Source organism: Acinonyx jubatus, chromosome A1, assembly GCF_027475565.1.
Source record: "Acinonyx jubatus isolate Ajub_Pintada_27869175 chromosome A1, VMU_Ajub_asm_v1.0, whole genome shotgun sequence".
Classification (NCBI taxonomy): Eukaryota; Metazoa; Chordata; class Mammalia; order Carnivora; family Felidae; genus Acinonyx; species Acinonyx jubatus.
In genome coordinates this window covers 214,369,709-214,392,713 of record NC_069380.1, presented here as the reverse complement: position 1 = coordinate 214,392,713, position 23,005 = coordinate 214,369,709, and positions in this window count along the sequence as shown.

Genomic DNA, 23,005 nt, shown 5'->3' with positions numbered 1-23,005 from the left:
TACCTAATATGTGTCAGGCATTGTGGTGTCTTGTTTTAGAAATATACCTAGTCCTTGTTCTGATAAGGTTCACGGTCCACCAAAGGAAAAATATGTGCCCAAACCCAGGATTTGACAAAGGATGAAACAGAATTTGAATAAGTTTATCCAAAAGGTAGAATCTGAGAGTAAGAATGTTGATACATTACTTTAGAGAGACACTGGATTTATATGGAAGGCCTTATGAATGTTGTTAAGAAAATCTGACTTTGTTTTAAAGACAAACGTAAATGAGAAGGCATTGCATCATTTCAGGGGACTAATGTAATTGTGTATGTATTGCTTTGATAAAGATATCTTTGCAGGTAGGAGAATTAATTGAAAGGTGGACCAATGGAAGCATGTGGTCCAGTTAGCTTACTTTATCAGTAAAATAAAAGACAGATGACAGCGGGATGAGGTAGTGATGGTGGCAGTTGTCAGGAGTGAATTGAATAAAGAGTAACATAATTCCTAAGGGAACATGAATGCAGAGGCATTCACCCCATCTTTCTCAGTGCCTAATATATTTCCTGGTACCTAGGAGGCATCAGCAATTGTCTCATAAATTATTTCATAATAAATTATCTTATCTGTTACAAATTGTGCCTGGAACACAATAAGCCTTCAATAAAGTCACCAATATGATAACAGGGAAAGATATTGAAATGGTAATGAACATAAGCTTTGGAATCACACTGTATCTGAATGCAGAATTCAGACCATGTTGCTCAATTCAAGGATCCACTTTTCATTTGCTATGTGACATGGAGTCACATTATTTAACTTTATTGTGCCTCAGTTTCCTCATGTGTAAGTGAAGATTATATTATTAGTTGGTGAAAGGATTATGCATACAAAGGACTTAGAGCAGTGTTTAGCAAACACAGAGAGATAAAAAAATCCCAGGTCTATCCTAATTAGTGGGACGGGCACTTGTGCCCCTCTGACCCTTTTTCTGCAATAATTCTTTCTTCCAAATGAGTGCAACCTTGCTTAGCAACTTCAGAGAAATTCTAGTTGCCAAAAAGTAGCTAAATGTGAAAATAGGAAGAACGATAGTAAAATCACAGTAGAATATGGAAGATGTAGTTTCCATGAACAAACAGATCTTGCAGTTCTAAGCCTATTAGCAATGACAACAACAAAAAAGATGGTTCCATACATCGGCTAAACTGTAGTTTCTCCTGAACCATAGTAATCATAGTATCAGAGAAATGTTACAAGGCTAGAAGGTAGGATTACTTTAAATAAAGCACAATTACAAAGGAGAAAAACTTGCAGAGAGGAGGAATAAGAAGACAGTGCTCACATGCTCAATGCCTGCCCTCTTAGATTTGAAGGACCATTCCACCAGCAAGCCAATTCATTTTGTTTGTAATTAATCATTGGTCTAAACAGATGTTGTCTGGGGTACCTGAGTGGCTCAGCTGGTTATTGGTTAAGCTTCTGACTCTTGATTTCTAGGTCATGATCTTACGGTTGTGCCATTGAGCCAAGTGTAGGGCTCTGCGAATGGTGCGAAGCCTGCTTAAGATTCTCTGTCTCCCCTTCCCTCTCCCCCTGCCCCTCCCCCATTGCATGCATGCTCTCTCTCTCTCTCAAAAAAAAAAAAAAAGGTAAACATGTTGCCTTTTGTAACAATGACTAAAATTTATCTAGACAAACTAAACAAGGGTGGTAAAGGAATGTCCAAATCAATGGAAAAGAAACATTCATCAAATATAAGTGATCAAAATTTCTTAGGGGAAATTTTTGGTGTTTTTGAATTTAAAATGGTCTTCTAGGAGTGCCTGGGTGGCTCAGTTGATTAAGTGTCTGACTTCAGCTCAGGTCATGATTTCACAGTTTGTGGGTTCGAGCCCCATGTCAGGCTATGTGCTGACAACTCAGAACCTGGAGTCTGCTTCGGATTCTGTGTCTCTCCCTCTCTCTGCCCCACCCCTGCTAGTGCTCTGTCTCTGTCTGCCTCTCAAAAATAAATAATAAGTAAATAGCAAATGACAAAAACAAAATGTTTAACTGCTTTTCTAAAGTGAGAACTTATCTTGGCCAATGCCTGCCCCTCCTTCCCTCAAGGCAGAACCTGAATCAAAGGCTCGCATGCAGTTAACTTATTTCCCAATGGTATTCTGGAGCAGGGATGAGAGATACAGAAGTGGGACAGGGAGAGAGCAAAAATAAAAAGATTAATTCAAGAATTAGGTACGGAGGATGACTTAAGAAGTTGGTCTCCAATTTGACAACTGAAGTTTAATCCTGCGTGACACGCTGTGGAGCCTTTGGAAGTGAATCATAGAACTTCGAGCAGTGGTGGGCCTATTAAAAGGGAACCCTTGCCCATAGTCCAGCATCCCTTATTGGTCAAGCGTGGCATTTATAGGGTTCACACGTACATGACTGTTGTGCCACATGGAAAGGCCTTAAGTCAGGAAGCAAGATGCACTAAGGCCAGATGCTGCGGGGTGACCTTTTGAAATAAGTGAAATCTGTTCTGAATCAATTTAACATTGGTTATTGGTGCTGAGAGGATTTAAGTGGTATCTAAAAGGAGTCTCATATAGTCTGAACAGGATAAAGTGTTCAACTATAAGAATAAGGAATATATCCTGTAAGTTTTCAGTGAAGGAAGAGATTTTCTTTAGTCAGTTCAGAATTTGTTGGCCTCAGATTTTTATATCATCTATCTATCTATCTATCTATCATCTATCTATCTAGAGAGCCTTATATAGAGCTCCATGCCCAACACAGAGCCTGATCCAGAGCTCAATCCGACAACCATGGAATCATGATCTGAGTGGAAATCAAGAGTCGTTGCTCAATAGACTGAGCCACCCAGACGCCCCTGGCCTCAGACTCTTAAACAATAATAAATACCACAATAACGCGAAGAGTTCCCATTCTCCTTTATTGTAAAATGTTTTTTCCCAATAATTTTATTCTGAGCAAATGAGTAAAACTTATGTTTGCTGTAGTTGTTGTTTTTGTTGCTGTTCTTGCAATGAAGATAGACATTCTTGCATATGAAAGTGTTAAGATATCATTAGGATCTCTATACATTTCTGGATAAAAAATAATTAAAGTGATTTTCTAGGCAAGGAGAGTAGAATATAAAAAGCAACTAAAACAATGTAGAAGAGAAGTTATAAAAGAACAGGAAGTCAACACCGTAGAGTGTGATAGGAAACCCTATAAAGTTTACCCACTCATTTTATCTACATGGAGAACTACACTCCCCTCCTTACTTTCTATCACAGTTCCCGCATCCATTTTTTTTCTTAAAGCTTACAATTTTAAAATATTTATGTGTATAATAAATAAATTATTCTTTGTCTCCCCTAAATTACAAGGACCATTAGCATCAAAAGTATGCATTTTGTGTACCATTGGATAGTCAAGACCATGTTCATTGTGTCAAATTATATGTACTCAGTATGTATTTATTGAATCAACTAATGTATTGATTACAGCTAATGGAAGGGGAAGGTGAAATTGTACTCCCAAAAAGCATAAATACATGCTCTATAAACTCAACGAGTCTTTAAAGTTGTTTGATTTGTTTTAGAAATTCAAACATGTTTTAAGTTTTACTGCCTACTATATCCATGTTGTACTAATTAATAAAAATAATGGTTTAATTTTCTTATCTGGAGTTATGTTCTTGCTCTAGAGAGATGGAAAATGTTTTTTAGTCAAGAATTCAGCCTGTCTAATACTGAATATTTCTATTTAGGGGAAAATATAAACATAATGTATACTTAATATTTTACTAGACAAATTCACACTTTTGAATAACAGGTTTTTAGCAAGACTTTTAAATGGCTTTTTATAATTAGATAAATAGAGTTGAGGATCCACCTTCCCCTTTCCTGGAGAGTTTAAGGTTTTCTCTCTTGTACTTGACTGTCACTAGGCTCTAATTTCTTGATTGACCATAAGACAGTTTAAAAAATACATTTTAGCTTTTACCAACATGTAAAAAACTGCCATTTTGAATTTTTCTAGTTAGGACATGAAATGTGAGAGTCATCTAGCTTCTGGCTGGTAAGCATTTTTTCCTTCCTTTCTGGGTATCATAGAGGAACAGACTCATGGCAATATCTAATTAAAATTCTGAATCTTAACATACTCCTACATACTACTACTCAAAGTGTGCAGCAATTAATACACACATACACACCTGAGAGGCTCAATATTTATTAACCAAATATTAAGTTAATAATTATAGTGTAACCTATGGCATAACTTCAGCCAAAGATGTACTTCCCACTCGTATGTAACATAGCAGCCTTTCAAACACACCCACATGTGCTCTTATAATGGACTTAAACAAGGTCTCTTTCCTGCCTCACAATAACGGTCTTCCATCTTCTTAAATGACTTTCCTTATTCCTGCTGTCTCCTTACTCCCTGAAAAACAGTACATTCTTCCTATTTTTTCTTCTTTCTCAAAGTCAACTGATCAGGAATAAGATTTGTTTTCCTTCAACTCATTTCATTTGGTGATTTTTTAGAGAATATTACGTATCTAATAATTATATCCTCAAGGTTATTATCTTCATTAAGAATATTGTTATTATGATAATCAACATGCACCCAACTATATCTTGTTGAGCAATACATTTTTTCTTGTAATTCAGTTATCCAAAATAATATCATTCAACAAAATTTATTTAACTTTTTTGTTTTATTGTAAAACAACATTTTATTGTAAGAAAAAAAAACAACACATAGATCAATGGAATGGAATAGAGAGCCCAGAAATAAACCCATGCCTCTAGAGTCAAGTAATTAATGGTAAAGAAGGCAGGAATATACAAGCTCCTTGACGTCGGTCTTGATGATAATTTCTTGGACTTGACACCAAATGCAAAGGCAACAAAAATAAAATAAATAAGTGAGACCACATCAAAATAAAAATTTTCAGTACAGCAAAGGAAATCATCAACAAAATGAAAGGCAACCTACTGAATGGGAGAAGATATTTGCAAATCATTTATCTGATAAGTAGTTAATACACAAACTATATTTAAAACCACAAAACGGAATAGCAAAACAAACAAATAAAGATAGAACTACCATATGACCTAGAAATTCTACTTGTGGGTATTAGCCCAAGAAAATGAAAACAGTAATTCAAAACGATATATATATACCTTCACATTCCTTGCAGCATTATTTATAATAAGCAAGATATGCAAACAAGTTAAGTTCCTATCAATGGATGAATTAATATAGATATGTATAGATATATATGTTTACTAATGTATATATTACACACACACACACAATGGAATACTATTCAACCATAAAAAGAACAGAATTTTGCCATTTAAGACAATGTGGATGGACCTTGAGGGCATGATGCTAAGTAAAGTAAGTCAGACCTGAAAGACAAATACTGTATGATCTCCCTTCTATATGAAATCTAAAACAAAACAAAGCAAACAAACAAAAAAGCAAGCTCATAGACGTAGAGAACAGATTGGTAGTAGTTGGAGGATAGTAAAATGGGTGAAAGGGGTCAAAAAGTATGAACTTCTCGTTTATAAAATAAATCAGTCATGGGGATATAATGTACGGTGTGGTAACTGTAGTTAATAATACTCTATCACATTTTTGGAAATTGCTGAGAGTAAATCTAAAAAAAGAAAGAACGAAAAGGAAAAGCCTGAGGGTGGGGGGAGCACTATCTTCCTTGATGATTATATTTTGAAGGGAGACCCTCCCCCAAGTCGTTAAAAAGGGCAGTTCTGGATTGCAAAACTGGCAAGAAGCTTTCAAAAAGATTTACATCTAAAAGGGGCAAAGAATGAATTTTCAACTTGTTTTTAAAAGTAAACGTTCTAAGAAAAACTAGGTCAGGGGTCTACAGTCTGAAAGAAGCTTATCTAATGTTAAATCAAGAAATTTTGTTTAGTAATTCAATTTATCATCTCACTCCTATATGGTAAGTTATAGCTTATGAGAAGATATTATCCTGAACTTTTTATTCTCTTATAATTTACGTATTCTGTATCTTTAGGTAATTTATGTAGAGGAAAAAAATGGTTCTCTTAAATCCAATTACAAACCAATTTTCACACAGACAAAATGCTGCACGTTTGAATAAAATGGTCTTAGATTACACCACTAGAAAGTGTGCCCATGATAGATTTTCATTTTCGTTATCTAAAAAAAGAAGCAAATATTCACATTTGACAATTTAAATATTGGACTTCTGTGACCGTGTACAGTGTTATTTCAAGACAGATACACATGGCGCCCCCAGGCCATTAAGTAATGATTATTAGCCTTAGGTAACCTACGTATAAGTAATTATATGGTGATTGGTCTTCATGCATCTTTATACTCAGATGTTTACAGAGCAGAGCTGAAATGCATATTGTTATGATTCCATAACGCATATTCTCTTTTTAACACATGACGGGGGTGCCTGAGTGGCTCAGTGGTTCAGTGTCTGCCTTCCGCTCAGGTCATGATCTCATGTTCACAAGTTTGAGCCCCGTGTCAGGCTCTGTGCTGACAACTCAGAGCCTGGAGACTGCTTTCGATTCTGTGTCTCCCTCTCTCTCTCTGCCCCTCCCTGCAGGCTCGCTTTCTTTCTCTCAAAAATAAATAAATATTTTAAAAATTAAAGAAAAAACCCACATGATGAATTTCCTGTGATAATTGTATAACACCATCAATTGAAATCTGTATGTGAAATCTATATGTAGTGCATATAAGTACTATAGTACAAATTTTGCTACTATGCAAAACAGTTAGCAGACACAATTTTTCAATATTACTTTCTAAAATGAGAAAAAAATGCAGATTTAATAATTTTAGAGCAATTATCAAAAATGCGCAATATATAAGTTTGAGAGGAAAATCTATACATACCCTGTGGGAAAATAAGTATGAAGCTCTGTAGTGGAGATTAAATTACGAGGTATTTAGAAATCAGGTGGAGGTGTTCAGTTCTACACCAGGTACAATGTTAAAGAAGCAAAAGCAATTTACTGAAGAAGAAAGTAATTTACTGAAAAATTACAAAGTGGTAATACCATTTTGAAAACACAAAAAAGCAGCTTTTAATTTGTTATTTAATTAATTTCTATACCGTAGGAGGTCCAGGGGAACCTAATTAATTATTACTCCTCCCTAATGAATTCTAATTAATTAGAAGTTCATTTAATCAATATATTCTTCAAGTGGGTATAAAAATACCATCATATTCCTTCCATAGCTGGACAGGAAAACCTTGTTTCCTATGTATGGAAGAAAATTGTATTGAAAAAAGAAATCTCTGTAATGAATTAAAATAGTCCTTATTCTCTATTCTGTTACACGTAAGGAGAGCTGGAGAGTAAGTCCCCGCATCGGGTGGGTACATGAAGGTGTTCATGGCCGAAGTGAGAAGGGAGGCACTGGAGAATTCCTGTCTCAGGTATCCTAAATATCAGGAAAGGAGAGGGGAAAAAGCATGGTTTGTATCTACCCCAGATATTCGCAGCAAACCCAGATATAACTAGGGCTGTACATTTTCAAAGTGTTATTTTATTAGATCTTCTCCTCAAATATCTGCCTCACAGAATTATTTCAAATGGGTCCTTGGAGGGTCCTGAGCTGGGAAATGTGGCCAAGGTAAAAAAAATCTGTTGTGGGAAATCTGGTAAGTATCAATTGAATTAGCAGAATTCACTCGAAGAAAAAAAAATCCTTGTGTTTTGAGAGGTCTTAGAATAAGGGGCTTAAATTTCATCAGTCATTTGCCTTTTTAATTTAAGAAAAAATACTGCAAACAGCAGACTGCTTATAAGGGACAGGAATATTTATTTCTTACACCAGCTCTATAAGCTAGTTTTCACTAGGGTCACCTTTTTCATGATTGAAAATCAAAAGTTTGAAAACGTTAAATACCTTGGCTAAAGTCTTTAGAGTAATTAAGATTGATGGAGCTTTTATTGTAACACAAACCAACTAAATTTACAAATCATGATTTCATCACTCCTGAGTTTGCAATCACATTTAAATACCTTGAGAGAATTCTTCTAATACATTATGGAAAATAATAAGGTTTTATACATATTCCATTTTGTGCTAAAAATCTAAAAGATATAGTATTAGACTTTCCCAAAGTATCAAACTTGGTACCAACAGAATATCCCCTAAGACCAAGTTGCTTAAATTATTAACATTTTGAGAATCATTTCATTAATATATGATACTTGAAATATAGTATCATTATGTTTTTTCACCTACTGCTAGGAGCTATAGAATTGCCTGTAAATTTGTTTCATACTACATTTAGTTTCTCCAAAGCAAGAAACACAAAATACAAGTTTCATTTAATATCCTAATTGTGCTTATCACATGACCACAACATAACACTAGTGAAGAGTGTATAGAATTAAGGTAAGCATACCTGAGTAAATGAATGAAATGAAGGACTTAATTATAAATAACTTAGGGAAAAAGACATTAATTTAAATATATTATGCATGTAAATAGATAGGCATATTTTAAAAATAACGTAAAATGTACTTTGCATGCAATTTCAAAATTACTTAAATAACACTTAACAAGAAATCATGCAAAAGTACTTAATATTTCCAAAGTGGCCATTTTGAAGAAAATTATACTTAAAAAGGTATACAAATATGATCAGTTCATTACACACTGAATCATAGGATTTTACATTCTCGTATTATTAATTTCATCATATGTTTTAGTTACTGTGTTCCAGAACTCACATAAATATTAGTTGTGTCCAAATTAACTCTGTATTACAAACACCTTTAAAAAGCTATTAATCCAATATTATTTTATCTATTTCTAGAGACAAAGAAAGAAAACTTCCAAATTAGTTTTATGAAAGGATAAAAATGTTCCCCAGGTTGTCAAAAACTCCAAAAAGATCCATATACCCATGATGATTTACGAATATAAATTCAGGAAAATTAAATAAAAACACACAGAATTTTATAGCATATTGAAAGAGTAAGAACATTAAACATCATGACTAAATGGAGCATCCACCACCTAACAGACCCAAGGGTTTCAAAAGCATTAACTGTTATAATATAATCGATATAATAATGTAAGAAGAATCATATGATAATCTTCATAAATTACAAAAATAAAAAAAATGCCCCTTTATGGCAAAAGTACTAAATGAAATAACAATTGATAGAATGATATGCTTTCAGCTAAAGATCTCTGTCTATTTAATGGGGAAACATAAAAACCTTTTCTATTGAAGTCAAAGATATAATGCCCTCTGTTTTATTGCTCTTTAAAACAATATGGCAAAAGTGTCAATGCAATTAGACAAGAGAAAAAAATAAACTATAGAATTTGAGAGAAAAGAATAAAAATAATAGATGATGTGATAGGCTGAACAAATCAAGAAAAAACTACCATGAATAATAGGAAAACGTCCTAAAGTAATGGTAATGAAATATACATCATAAAACCAATAGTTTACATATATGCAAACAAAATCCTACTAAAATATAGAATTACAGAGAAAACCCCCATGTACAATAAAAAACAATTTAAAAATATGATTAGAAAGAACTGTAAGTAAACCTAGAAAAAAATCAATTTAAAGTAAATGCTAGGGGCGCCTGGGTAGCTCAGTCGGTTAAGCGGCCCACTTAGGCTCAGGTCATGATCTCACCGTCAATGAGTTCGAGCCCCGCATCGGGCTCTGTGCTGACAGCTCAGAGCCTGGAGCCTGCTTCAGATTCTGTGTCTCCCTCTCTCTGACCCTCCCCCTTTCATGCTCTGTCTCTCTCTGTCTCAAAAATAAAGGTTAAAAAAAAATTAAAGTAAATGTTAACATCTATAAAATTCTTCAGAATCACACAAAAGTTAACTTGAAAAAAATAAGAAAAATACTGCATTTGGATAATCACAATAGGAATTGGTTAGGGGTAAGAATGAAAGAGAAAAAAATGAAATGTCCAAAAAAAGAGACACATGAGAGTAATATGATCTAAATATATGCACAGATCTCACTTAGATTTGTCTTCGAATTGTTTAAATTTTTTTTTTAAGTTTATTTATTTTTGACAGAGACAGAGTGCGAGCATGAGCTGGGGAGGGGCAGAGAGAGAGAGGGAGACACAGAATCCGAAGCAGGCTCCAGGCTCCGAGCTGTCAGCACAGAGCCCCACGCGGGGCTCCAACCTACCAACTGTGAGATCATGAGCTGGGCCGATGTCAGACACTTAAGCGACTGAGCGCTCCAGTCTTCAAATTGTTTTTAAAAAAAAGCAACTAAAAATGGATTTATAAACAATCTGTCATTTGAACAATGGCTGTGTAATTGCTTATACTGAAGTGTTTATTTTTTTGATGCAATAATTTTATTGAGGTTACATTTTGTTTTTAGATATATATGAATAAAATAAAATAGTTCTCTAACTTGAAAATGTTTTACATTAATTTGGGGGTGGGGAAGGAGAGTTGGGTAGGAATGTAGATGAAGCAAAATGGACATGCATTAGTAATTGTTGGTGAATTATAATACTCTTTCTACATTTTATTTGTTTAATTATTGTTCTCAAAAGAACTAAAAAAATTTAAAAAGTTTGACATATAAATCATACTGTCAACATACACTTAATAATTTACATTTACCCATTTTATACCCCAACAAGTAGCTAAGAAAATATAATGCATTACTTACATCCTTTGTCTTGAACATTTATAATCATTGCAACTACACTTATTATTTTCCTCTACCTTTACCCCCACCAAACCTAAGGCCCAAACTGTCTTTAAGTAAGTTTGAAAATCTGTAGAAATCTGGCAAGATATATATGGACATGATAGTTTATCAATGAAGAAACTGTGGTATAAAGCCCTGCAAGTTCCTACATTTATCAATTTGGGGGGACATTACATTAGAGTATATAGGGCTACCTGTATATAAAGACATTTAATATTCAAAACTTCAAAAGAATAGTGTATTCTTTGTGGCCCATCATATTTTTACTGTATTTTTTCAATTCTCTAGTAACTAGACCCTTGCTTTATTACTTAATAGTCAAACAGTAATGCATTTATTACTTAATATCTTCATTTTAATTCCTGCATGTGATCCATTTCACTGTGTTGTTCAATTAATCAGACTTCCACATCTCCCAGTTAATCGTTTTTTAATGGGTGCCTACAAACTGAGGGGTGCTGACCATGTATTGGGTGGGGGAATGGGCCAAATGGGGGATGGCCATTAAGGAGGACACTTGTTGGAATGAGCACTGGGTGTTATATGTAAGCAATGAATCCCTAAATTCTATTCTTGAAATCATTATTACACTATATGTTAACTAATTTGTATTTAAATAAAATTTAAAAAAATTAAAAATTAATCAAAATGTGTGCTATTTGACTTTTTTCTCAATTGCATATAATATTAATGTCCTAACTTCTCAATGTTAAGCCAAGTTAAGATTCCACATATCAATAAGCCAATGACTTTCTTTCCTGTTTGCATTTTTAGCATTTGTCTTTCCAACTCAATACTTTCTATGTGATTTGTTTTGGAACATACAGATATAGATCTCTGATTCAGACCAATTTTATGGTTAATAAAGCCTTATTAAAAATACAGGTACAATACTCTTGTTGGCATCGTAATAAATGTTGTTTCCACCCGCCATTTTATTTTGAGGAAAACAAAGGAAACATCATTTTAATCATAATGTTAATATAAATGTAAGCCACGTTTCTTGTGGGAGATATAAACGTAGCTGTTTTCATTTAATTAGATATGGCAAAAGACCTTTAGAATGAAGTATCTATATTTAGAAGGATAATTATCAGTTCATAAAATGACCTTGAGAAAGATGTGCCTGCCTCTAGACTACAAACAGATGGACTTTTATGGATTGAAAAGAGCAGTTTAATTGTGCCAATAAAATCTAATATGAAACAAAATGGGCTAGGTGAAATTCTTTACCATCACTAATTAGGCATATGCTAGAGATATTAAGATTACCATCAGACCAAGAAAATTTCACATATTTTCCCAAATTCTGATAATAATTCTAAGCTATTTTGCACTATTGCCTTCATTTAGAGTTAGTGTCATTATAATATTCATAATTTATTAATATCAAAATCAAAGACACATACTGAGCTCCAAGAGGCAGTATACAATGCTGGTTAATAGCATAAGACGTGAAGTTAGGGAGATTAGATGGATAGTTCTCAAAACGGGGCAAATCTTTCCTCCCGGCAGGACTTTTGACAATATTTACAGACACTTTTAGTTGTCACAAATGAGTGGGAGGGGTAGCTGCTACTAGCATGTAATGAGGAAAAGCCAGGAATTCTACAATGCACAGGACAGGCCCACACAAGGATTATCTGCCAACCCACATTTAACATGATATGTGAATAACAAACAAACAAACAAACAAACAAAAATTCTGTTACATAAATCCATTGAGAATTTTGTTGTCATTGTTGGTATTTCTGCAGCATAATTTAGCCCATGCTTGCAAAGTCAGAATATTGGTATCAGAAACAGGTCCTATGTTATTATTACAAATCATCTAAATATGTAGCAACAGTTTAGAAAGTGAGTTTCAGTGAATGGGTTGGAAAACCAAACATAGTATTCACAGTCATTGTAAACTTTTATTAAGATGATACAAAAAAGAGAGCACAGAAAAATTACTGGTCCATTTCCAGAAAAATGAAAGGGAATAAAAAAAGCTTCAGAAATTCAGGTAATGTTGCATAAGGCAATTGTTTTAGATTCGTTTTGTTAAGAGCAAGAAAACCGATGCTATGACTTCCTTGGTTTACTTACCTTCAAATATGATTGGCCAATATTGTCATCCACACTAATGCCTAAACCCAAGAAATGGAAGACATTCTTATACATAGGGAAGAAGTCAGCCATTCTGCAGTCCACGATTTCACAGTCTGTTGACTGGAACAAAATTGAATTCAGGGAGAACAAAAGGTTAGAGTGGATAGATAGGTAGGAAAAAAAAAAGAGTTTCCTATATATGGCATACAAAAAACTTAATGATGCCTACATTTTCACTTTGTCTCCCACAATTAACATCCCTCTCAAACCTATACTCTTTTGCACAACTTAGGACTCTCAAACATAATGTGTTTTTTAAAGGCTCTGTATTTTCTTATATTGCTGTTTTTCTGAACGCCTATATTCAGATGCTTGGTCTACCAGACCCGTGAGAGTTTATTCTCATCAACTCCACACACATACATTTGCCTCTCAGGGAGTCTTACTCAACCTCTCTTAATCTCTTTTCCAAGACTAGTAGAGTTTACCTGTTTATTTTTACATCACGATGATGTCTGGGAATGGCACCATCTATAACACTTTATCTGCACTTTTCTGGTAAATGTTTTAAATGCAAGTACCCCCCGCTTTCCATAAAGTTCCCATTACACCATTTTCACTTTTACAGAAGACCCACCTTGGTACTTGTGTTTGACACTGAAAGAAATCCAAAGAAGGTTTTTGCTTTTGTGAAAAAAAACTACTGTAGGTCTCCAACAAAAGTGATGTAGTGTAGCAATGAACTTCCGAACCTGGGGGATACTCTTCACTTTACTCCATTTCTGTTTAGGCAAATTTTCATAGAACACTCCACTTTTGGACAGTGGGGGCAAACCTGTGTAACTTTGCTTCACCAAATTTTAAAGTGCCCTTGAAGTCAGGTCCTGTGTTTCATACATTGTTATAACTTCTGTACCCAGCATTCAGTAGACACTAAATTAATACTTGTGAAATGGTTGAATAAAAATAAACTAAACAGATTTATTTATTAACTTTTTTGCAATGATGGATGTTCAGGTGAGTTTCAGATTTAACTTGTGACAGTTTGAAATAAAAACTTAAGCAGCATATGGCAATCAAATATATTTTTAAAAAAACATTTTACTTCCTTTGGATTTTTTCTTTTCTGCTGATAGTTTTCTTTGTTTATGAAAGCTCATTAGTGAAGTGCCTGATTTTCTCCACTAGTCAAGTATCTCTTAGATCTTCAAAACAACTTTAATATTTCAATAGTAAGAGAACATTATTATCTTCCTCATTATTCTGTTGATAGAATTCAATTACTCTCACTGTCTTTCTATAAATTGCTGCCTTTACAAAAAATTATTTGCTCTTTGCATTTTGTGTTTTCTAGTTGTTCTTCTAAGTATTATTGTGCTATAACAGTGTATTAGGCAGGATTCTCCGGAGAAACAGAATAGAATGTGTGCATGCATGTGTGTGTGTGTGCATGTGCATGTATGAAGAAAGAGGGAGAGATATATTATAAGGAATTGGCTCATATGTGTATGGAAGCCAGCAAGTCCTGAGATCTGCGGGGTGAGTTAGCAAGCTGAAGATCTAGGAAAGCTGGTGGTATAGTCCTTGGCCAAGTCTGAAGCCTGAGAACCAGGAAAACCAATAATGTATTTTAAGTCCAAAGTCCAGCAGACCTGAGATGCAGGAAAGTCAATATTTCAGTTCAGATTTGAAGTCAATAAAAAAAAGCTGCTGTTCTAGTTTGAAGGTTATTTGGCAGGAAAAAATGATCCCTTACTTAGGGAAAAGTCAGCTTTTTTGTTTTTTTCCTCCTATTCAGGCCTTCAACTGATTAGATGAGGCCATGCATATTATGGAGAGCAGTCCGCTTTAATATGCCAATTTTAATGTTAATCATGTCCAAAACACCTTCACAGACATACCTAGAGTAATATTTAACCAAATATCTGGCTACTCTGTGGTCCACTCAGTTGGATACATAAAATTAGCCAGCACAAACAATGTGCTTGTTATTACACTTACATGGTATAGGTAAGATTTCTGCCCAATATAAAATGGCTGTAATTATTTCAATTATAATATTTAGGTCACATTTAAAATCTAAAGGAAGACTCTCAAGATCACTTAAGAATTTAGTATGACATGGCTGAAATCAGTCGTGAAGAAGGTCAGAAAATAATTCAGCAAAGAATGTTAGTGGCTGAATAGAAATACAGCTCAACCATGAGCCAGTAGAGAAATCAGTAATGTCCTTATGGTCAGAGAAAAGGCAAGAAATGAAGTTCTTGGCCAGCCTGAAAATTATACAAAAAACCCCCCCAAAAACAAAAACAAAAAAAAAAACACAAAAAAATAGTGTTACTTGTCTTAATTTGAGCATGACTGGATGACATTGTTACATAGACTTAACCATCCGTGTTACATAGAATTACCCATACGATTGGCAAGTTATACCAGCTGAGGAGTCTATGGCTAGACTATAAATATCATATTTTTAAGTTTTATAAAGTAACATAGTTTTAAATATTCAATTTTAAACTTATTTTAGGTTTGTTGTTTCTTCAGTTTCCTGTTAGAGTCCCTATTGAATGAGTCTAAACTGGACCAGCTTACTTCTATGCCATATGTTTAGTGAGCTCCAAGTAACAACAGGACGATTGAAGGGACACATAATTCTGTGACGTTGAAAAATTTTAAAAGGCAATGCTTTTTTTTTTAATAAGTTAACCCCCAAATCCATTGATTTAATGCAAGAGGAGTTTCTTTCTTACTCATGTGAAGTTCAAAATGGGTTTTCCTGGTAAGTGGATGGCTTTGCAAATGGCTATTCGGGGATCCAGATCTCTTCTCCACTTGGTCCACCCTGCTTTAGAACTCTGAATCCTCTAAATTCAGCCAGCATGGTGGATAAAAAAAAGGTAGACAATCATGTATTGGAAATATTTGGGCCCAAGCCTAGAAGTGGCCTGTGTAGATTCTGATGACTTTCTATTTGCTGCAACCCAGTCGTGGACCACAGGTAACTGGCGGGACAGTGGGAGATAAAATCTGGCTCTGTCCTGAAGGTTTTTTTAAAAGTGGGTTGGAGAACAAATAGGCAGTCTCTGCCACACCCGAGGGATGAACCACTGCTGATTTTGAAGCCATACACTTAAAAACTGAAGTAAAAAGTACCAGAGGGTCTCCTCTGAAATCGGTGGGCATGGTATACTGAATTAACTAAAGATAATGCAGTAGAAAATTGAATCTTTAAATTAAAATGTCTCACTTGTAAAATGAAGATTATCATTCACCTTCTTCTATGAAGTACATATTTTATGTGGCAGCTGGGTGGCTCAGTTGGTTGAGTATCGAACTCTGGATCTTGGCTCAGGTCATGATCTCCCAGTTTGTGGATTCGAGCCCCTGTCGGGCTCTGCACTGTGTCAATGCAGACCCTGCTTAGGATTCTTCTTTCACTCTCTCTCTGCTTCTCCCCCACTCTCTCTCTGTCCACCTCTCTCAAAAATAGATAAGCTTTTAAAAATTTTAAAAATAAAGTATATATTTCTCTAGGATATATTCATTCAAATAAAGACATGTTTTACCAAAAAATTGCCAATACACACACATATATAGATAAACTACCATAAAAAACCCCAATATTCTCATAAAAACATATAATAAATAGTCATCACAATTACCTGATTGTATATGTCTAAATTTTGGAGATAGTATTTTTAACCCAAGTCAACAGAAAGCAAAAAGAAAAGCCATGAGTTAGATTCTGATTAAAAAAGAAAATCTTCCCAAAAACCCATGGAAATCAATAGGGATTTAAAAAACAATAATAAAAACATACACAAAACTTGTCAGAGGGGGGTCACTAAAATTGGGAAAAGGAAAATCAAACTACCCAAAATATTTGATGTTGTTATTAGAATTAGGAAAGATAATTATGAGAATAAACATTGGGTCTTAAGGGCAATTTTTAAGGGTAAATATTAATTCTAAAAATTAAAGAACAAAGACACAGGTAGAAAATTGCAGCAAAAAACTCTCAGCTTCTTCAACCAAACCTTTACCACAATGAGTTTTAAAATATGCATTTATGTGTGTGTGTGTGTGTGCGTGTGTGTGTGTTTTGTGCAAGTGTGTGTTTTATATATTGTGTATAGTAATACAAATATGTGACTTTAAGCCTAAGTAACTATTAGTAATGTCATTTACAGTCTGGACTATTGCCAAAATGAATAGCATAAGTGCTTAATAAGCTTATGAGACTATCATATATATTATCCAGCACAAAATATCATTGATTTAAAGAAATATCCATAATAAAAATATATTTGGTTTATGTAGATACAAGTATTAAAAATATATCATTTTAAAGTAAAATATGTGGATAATGAGAGAAAAGAAAATGGTTGTTTTTTTTAAAAAAACTTAATATAGTCTAAATTTTCTGAATCACTTTTTAAGTCAAAGTGATAGATAAGACATATTTTTTCCTCACAGTATTATCTCTGTCCAATGAAGAGTTCTGAGAATACAGCATTTCTTTAAAAACAAAAAAGGGGGTGTTTCCTGTTTAAGGATTTCCTTCCAAAAATCTTCAATAGTTTTCCAAGCTGCCGACATCCATTTGTACGTTTTGATACTGGTTCTTCTTAATCCATGTATCCTGCAGGTGAACATTTTCACACAACAACTAGGACTCATGTATGTGCTTTCACTGTTTCTTAGTTTGTTGACTAAATTGTTGGGAGTTCACAGTTGGGCAGCCACACCACCAAGAAAAACAGCCAACTTGGCAGACACTGGGCTGATAGCAGTTTCAAATGCCGTTGACTGTTAGACAATTTCAGTAATATTAAGGTGAAAAAATAAAGGCGTGCCCGGGTGGCTCAGTCAGTTAAGTGACCGACATTGGCTTACGTCATGATCTCAGGGTGAGTTTGAACCCCGCATCGGGCTCTGTGCTGACAGCTCAGAGCCTGGGGCCTGCTTCGGATTCTGTGTCTCCCTCTCTCTCTCTGCCCCTCCCCTGCTCATGCTCTGTCTCTCTCTATCTCAAAACTAAATAAAAACATTAAAAAATTTTTTTAAGTTAAAAAGTAAAGATTTAACATAGTAATATTAACTTCTTGAAAATGAAGATATACAGTCACATGGGTGATTAATTTCTTTCTGCCAATCAGTTTATAGTTTATTAGTACAGTTTAATGATAGAAGAGGAATTGATAGAAATATTGTATACAGAATCAGGAGGTAAGAGCTCTTTCCATCTTGCTGTGAAATAAGAAGCCCTTATTAAAAAGTATAAGTAAAATGATATACTTTATGTCAACTACACTGTTAGTTAAAAAGCATTACATTCCAGAAGGGTCATCATATGTGGTTATGTGAAATAATTTGTATATGAATGCATTCTTGTTCAATTATGGTCAAGTTTTTAAACTCAGGAAAACACATATTTGAGTGTTTAAGATACAAGAAGTGTCCAGGGTGTGCACCAGTAATGATGAATTAAACTTAACTACCAACTCTAAAGTATCTCATAAAATGGAGGCAACAAGAAATTAGCAAGTAAAATAAGGAATGACATAATTGGGAATAGATCACAGTACAGTGGATGTCCAGAAGATCTAGTACTGAATTTCGTCAAGATATTCAAATATTTTCACAGTTTGAATTTATAGGATCTTGTTCAAGAGGAAACACCATGGATAAGGCTGCCCCAGCCACATGAAATAGCATAAGTTTCACACAGAAGTGTGAAACTACATAGCACATTAAAAATAGAAGTAATTTGCCCCTGCTGAAATTGTTCACTGGATTTAGATAAATGTTTTATTAGCAAAATAGATAAATGATGTGACTAAAGCATAAGATGTGAAATTAAGGAAATATATAAAATCATACTGAATAGGTAGATTAAATGGGAAAACATGCTATATATCCATGTAAGCATGCTAAGTGTTTTAAGTTTTCTCATTGACACATGATATAAAAATAAACCTTTGTTGGTAATGTGAAAGATAGATTAAAGGTAAAAGTATTTCTTTAAGTTTATTTATTTATTTTGAAAGAGAGAGAGAGAGAGAGCACAAGTGGGGGAGGGACAGAGAAAGAGGGAGAGAGACAGAATCCCAAGCAAGCTCACACTGTCTGCACAGAGCCCAATGCAGGGCTGGAACTCACCAACCATGAGAACCTGAGCCGAAATCAAGAGTTGGATGCTTAACCAACTGAGCCAACCAGGAACTCCTAAAGGTAAAAGTATTGCAGCTTAACTGGTTAGCAGATTATAAAATGAGCCTAAACTCAAGATGATGAGATTTAATTAAGATGGTAAACTTGGCAATACATGTTAGAGAACAAAATGGAGAGGCATAGAGAAGGTAAAATTGACAATTAACTAGGAAAATTATTAAGAAAGAGAAAAAGGTGGATTAATATATTCAATTAATGAATAAATCTCATGATCAATGCTGAGATTATTTTTAAGAGCTCCATTTAGGACTTTCCTCTCTATAGATAGATGATGAGACATAAATTAATGGAGAGTAGATGATAAACACATAAGCAGAAATATAGAAAGAGATATCACATAGGTACGATATTTATCATACGTATGATAAAATAGAGATGACAGTGGAGTGTGTTACTGTAAATAACCAGTTTTTAGCAATTGGGGAAAATAAAACCCATTTCAAGCTTAAGTCAAACAATGTCCACAAGCCCTTTGACCAACCCTATACACATGTAACACACACCTAAGCAGATCTGTGTGTCACATTTCTCTGGGCTTACAGCAAAAGAATACTCGATAATGCCTTCCCATCAACATGCCTTAAATATTAGATACTATTAAAAGACCTATTTTATTTAACTGTGTTAAAGTTAAATATAATCAGTTAATGATTTTTAAAATCATTTTCACCTTAACACTATCATTCTCTAGGACATCACTTCAAGCTATCAAATCCAAACAGTCAATTTATCTGTTTATTGTTTCACACTTGAAGACCTAACAATTACTGCCCAAAGAACGGTTTGGCACATACTAAGTATTAGACATAGTAAAAATAACAATATTATATAATAATTGTTCACAAATAAATAACGATGCTAAGTATTATTCCCGAATTATTTACTACTACAGAATTAACAGAAACAGGAAGGGCAGACAAAAGGGTGCTACAGTACCAGAATATTTGAAGGTACATAGTAATGAATATACAAAATTTGCTAAAATTATAAAGTATAAAAACATTAAAAGGACAACGAAATGACATTTTTATTGCTGCACTATACTACATTACTACACTAAGAAAACTTCCTACTTACAACTATTACTATGATTGTGTTTGGTTTCCGAAATGCAAAAAAACCCACAAAAAAAACAAAAAAAGAAAACAAAATTAAATTCCAAATATGTCATGTAACAACTGCCTGCAAAAATTTTCTCTCTGAAGGTCTCCAGTATTTTTAAGTCTGTCAAATTATGTAATCAACTAATGCAGACATTATTTTTAAAATTATCAGTTTTCCTTAAAGACACCAAATGCTTTGAAGACACAAAGACAATGATTTTTATGTGCTTAGATGGCATACAAAAAATCTATTTCCAAAGACAATTGCACATTCTTAACAATATTCTCTTAGGTAATTTATGATTATCTCAAAATTAACATAAAAAATGAGATTTTGATGTGAAATTTTTTTATAATTTGTCTATCTACTTAGATTTTTATCCTTAGTGGTAGTTGGACAATAATACAGTAGAAAATCATATAAGGCAGTGCTGGGAATCTACGTTGCTTGAGCTGAAGATTTATTAATATGAAGATTTATTAAGATTAATATTAATATGACATCCACGATTTCTTAAAGACAAAGTATCACATTGTAGTGAATAGTATTTGTCCTCTCCCTTGTTGAAATAATCAGTGAGGTTTGCCAGAAATGGGATGAGGAAAATTTCCAATCAACACATCAGATACTAGTCATGATATGTGACTGTCCAGATAACTGAAGATCAGATATGAATTCAGCCTCCTCATTTTTATAAATTTCTTTTTATCATCCAGTAACCAAAATACTGCTCCAAGAGTACTGGAGAATTTTTAGGAATTCTTCAGTTGTTTCATGAGTTAACAGACAAGCTTAAGATGTTCAAACTTCAGCTCTCTACCAAGCTTCAGGCAAACATATTTTGGGATATAAATATTTTTTTAAAATCAAGCAAAAATTATATGACCCATTGATGGGTATAGTATTACCATGAAAAAGCAAATTTAACAAAATGTTCACTAGATTTGTTGACTTTTAAACATTGTGAAATTATAACCACCGATTTTTCTTATATTTCATTTTTTTCTATGGTATTTATGTGTAACAAATCCATGGCCTGCTGTAGTCAGAAATCATTGATAGGTCTCCTCCAATAGGGTAATTTATAAGTCACAATAATGGACCTTTGGCAAATAAATAGGGGTCACTCATAAGGATTGTTTGTGCTGTACTTTCTCTTGAGAATTACTTTTTTTTTTTTAATTTTTTAAATTTATTTTTGAAGGAGGGAGATAGAGCATGAGCGGGGGAGGAATAGAGAGAAAGGAAGACACAGAATCCGAAGCAGGTTCCAGGCTCTGAGCTGTCAGCACAGAGCCCGATGTGGGGCTTGAACCCACGAACTGTGAGATCATGACCTGAGCTGAAGTCGGACGCTTCACCGACTGAGCCACCCAGGCACCCCAAGAGTTACTTGGTTTTGATCACAGACTTTGTTTTGGTTGCAAAATAGGTGTGTCCTTGGTTTCCCTTTGTTGATGAACTCAATAATAGTACTCACATGTAAGACTCTGTTATCTTTGGCTGTTAGAGACCACCTCACTTTTAACTAAAGTCTTATGCTGAATACAAGCTAGAAAATTTTTCTTAGACACTGTGTTGCTGTTTATTTTTATTCCTAAGATTAAGTGTATAATTTAGGAATCTAATCAGATTCCTATGTATTCTTATATCCTATGTCCCTTAATGAAATCTGGCCTATATCTTTATTTTCTATCATTGTTTCCCTTTTATATTTGTGAATTTTATATTGTTGCTAAAATGGGAAAGTGACTATTCATAGAGAATATGCTTAATAAGCTTAAGAATGTGAAATAGCCCCAAAGACCAGTATGTAGATTATCTCAATACACCAGTGTGCCTCGGAAAATTTTGCTTTGGGTCACTACTCAAGACCTTATATCGACTCTTTTCTTTTTTCTTGTTTCCCTGAGAAATGGTTTTGATTATTCCATCTACAAAGAAGCAGCAGCAAGTAAGGCTTGCTGATGGTGGCAGCTGGCATTTGGTTAGGATAGAAACACATGAGATCTAAAAGCAACATATTTTTTCCAACTGTCTCAGCTCTCACAGGGTTTTCTCAGTTGAGTCCTCACCCCTACCCAGGCAAAATCATGCTTTATACATATACTCTCATCATCATCCTAAATAGGTCTTCTATCTTTTGAAATTGCACACTTTTACCAACAATAACTTAGCACTCTGATGCCATTTTGAGGAACTTCTGATAAAACTTAGACTAATAGATGCCTTAGAACAAAAAGGCAACAAAATATCTAACATTTAACAGTCAGCCTTTTTTGATTGGTATGAAGAAAAATCAAAACCTAATTTAGACTGCAAAATGACTTTTCTAAATGATTTTTTTTCTGGTGCAGACTAGTGAAACATATGAAAACAAACAAAACACTTCAGACAGCTCTATTCTTAGAAACTGCCATCTCCAAGGACCAGCTTTCCCCCCACATTTACTCCTACCTCCAAGATGGAATTTCAGTTCAAACTAATAATCCTTTTTCTATTCCCCAGCATACCTTTTTAAGGTCAATAATCTATGGTGTGCTAACTGTAACACATCATCATGGGAAGATTTGAAATATATTGTCAAAGATTTTTTTCCAAACTCATGAGAATAAAGGGGAAAAATCAGAGGAATGCAGAATTCCGCTGGGAGCTTGTAATCCTGGTCTTCTGAATTTATAAAATTGACTACATCATTTAGATGATCATTAAATAGCCAAAACTTGGAAAAAGACAATAATTGGGGAAAGAAATGTCTCAGGAAGGATCCAAACTTACATGGATATCTCAGGTCTGAGAATGGACTTTAAATAACCAGGTGATAGGACAAAA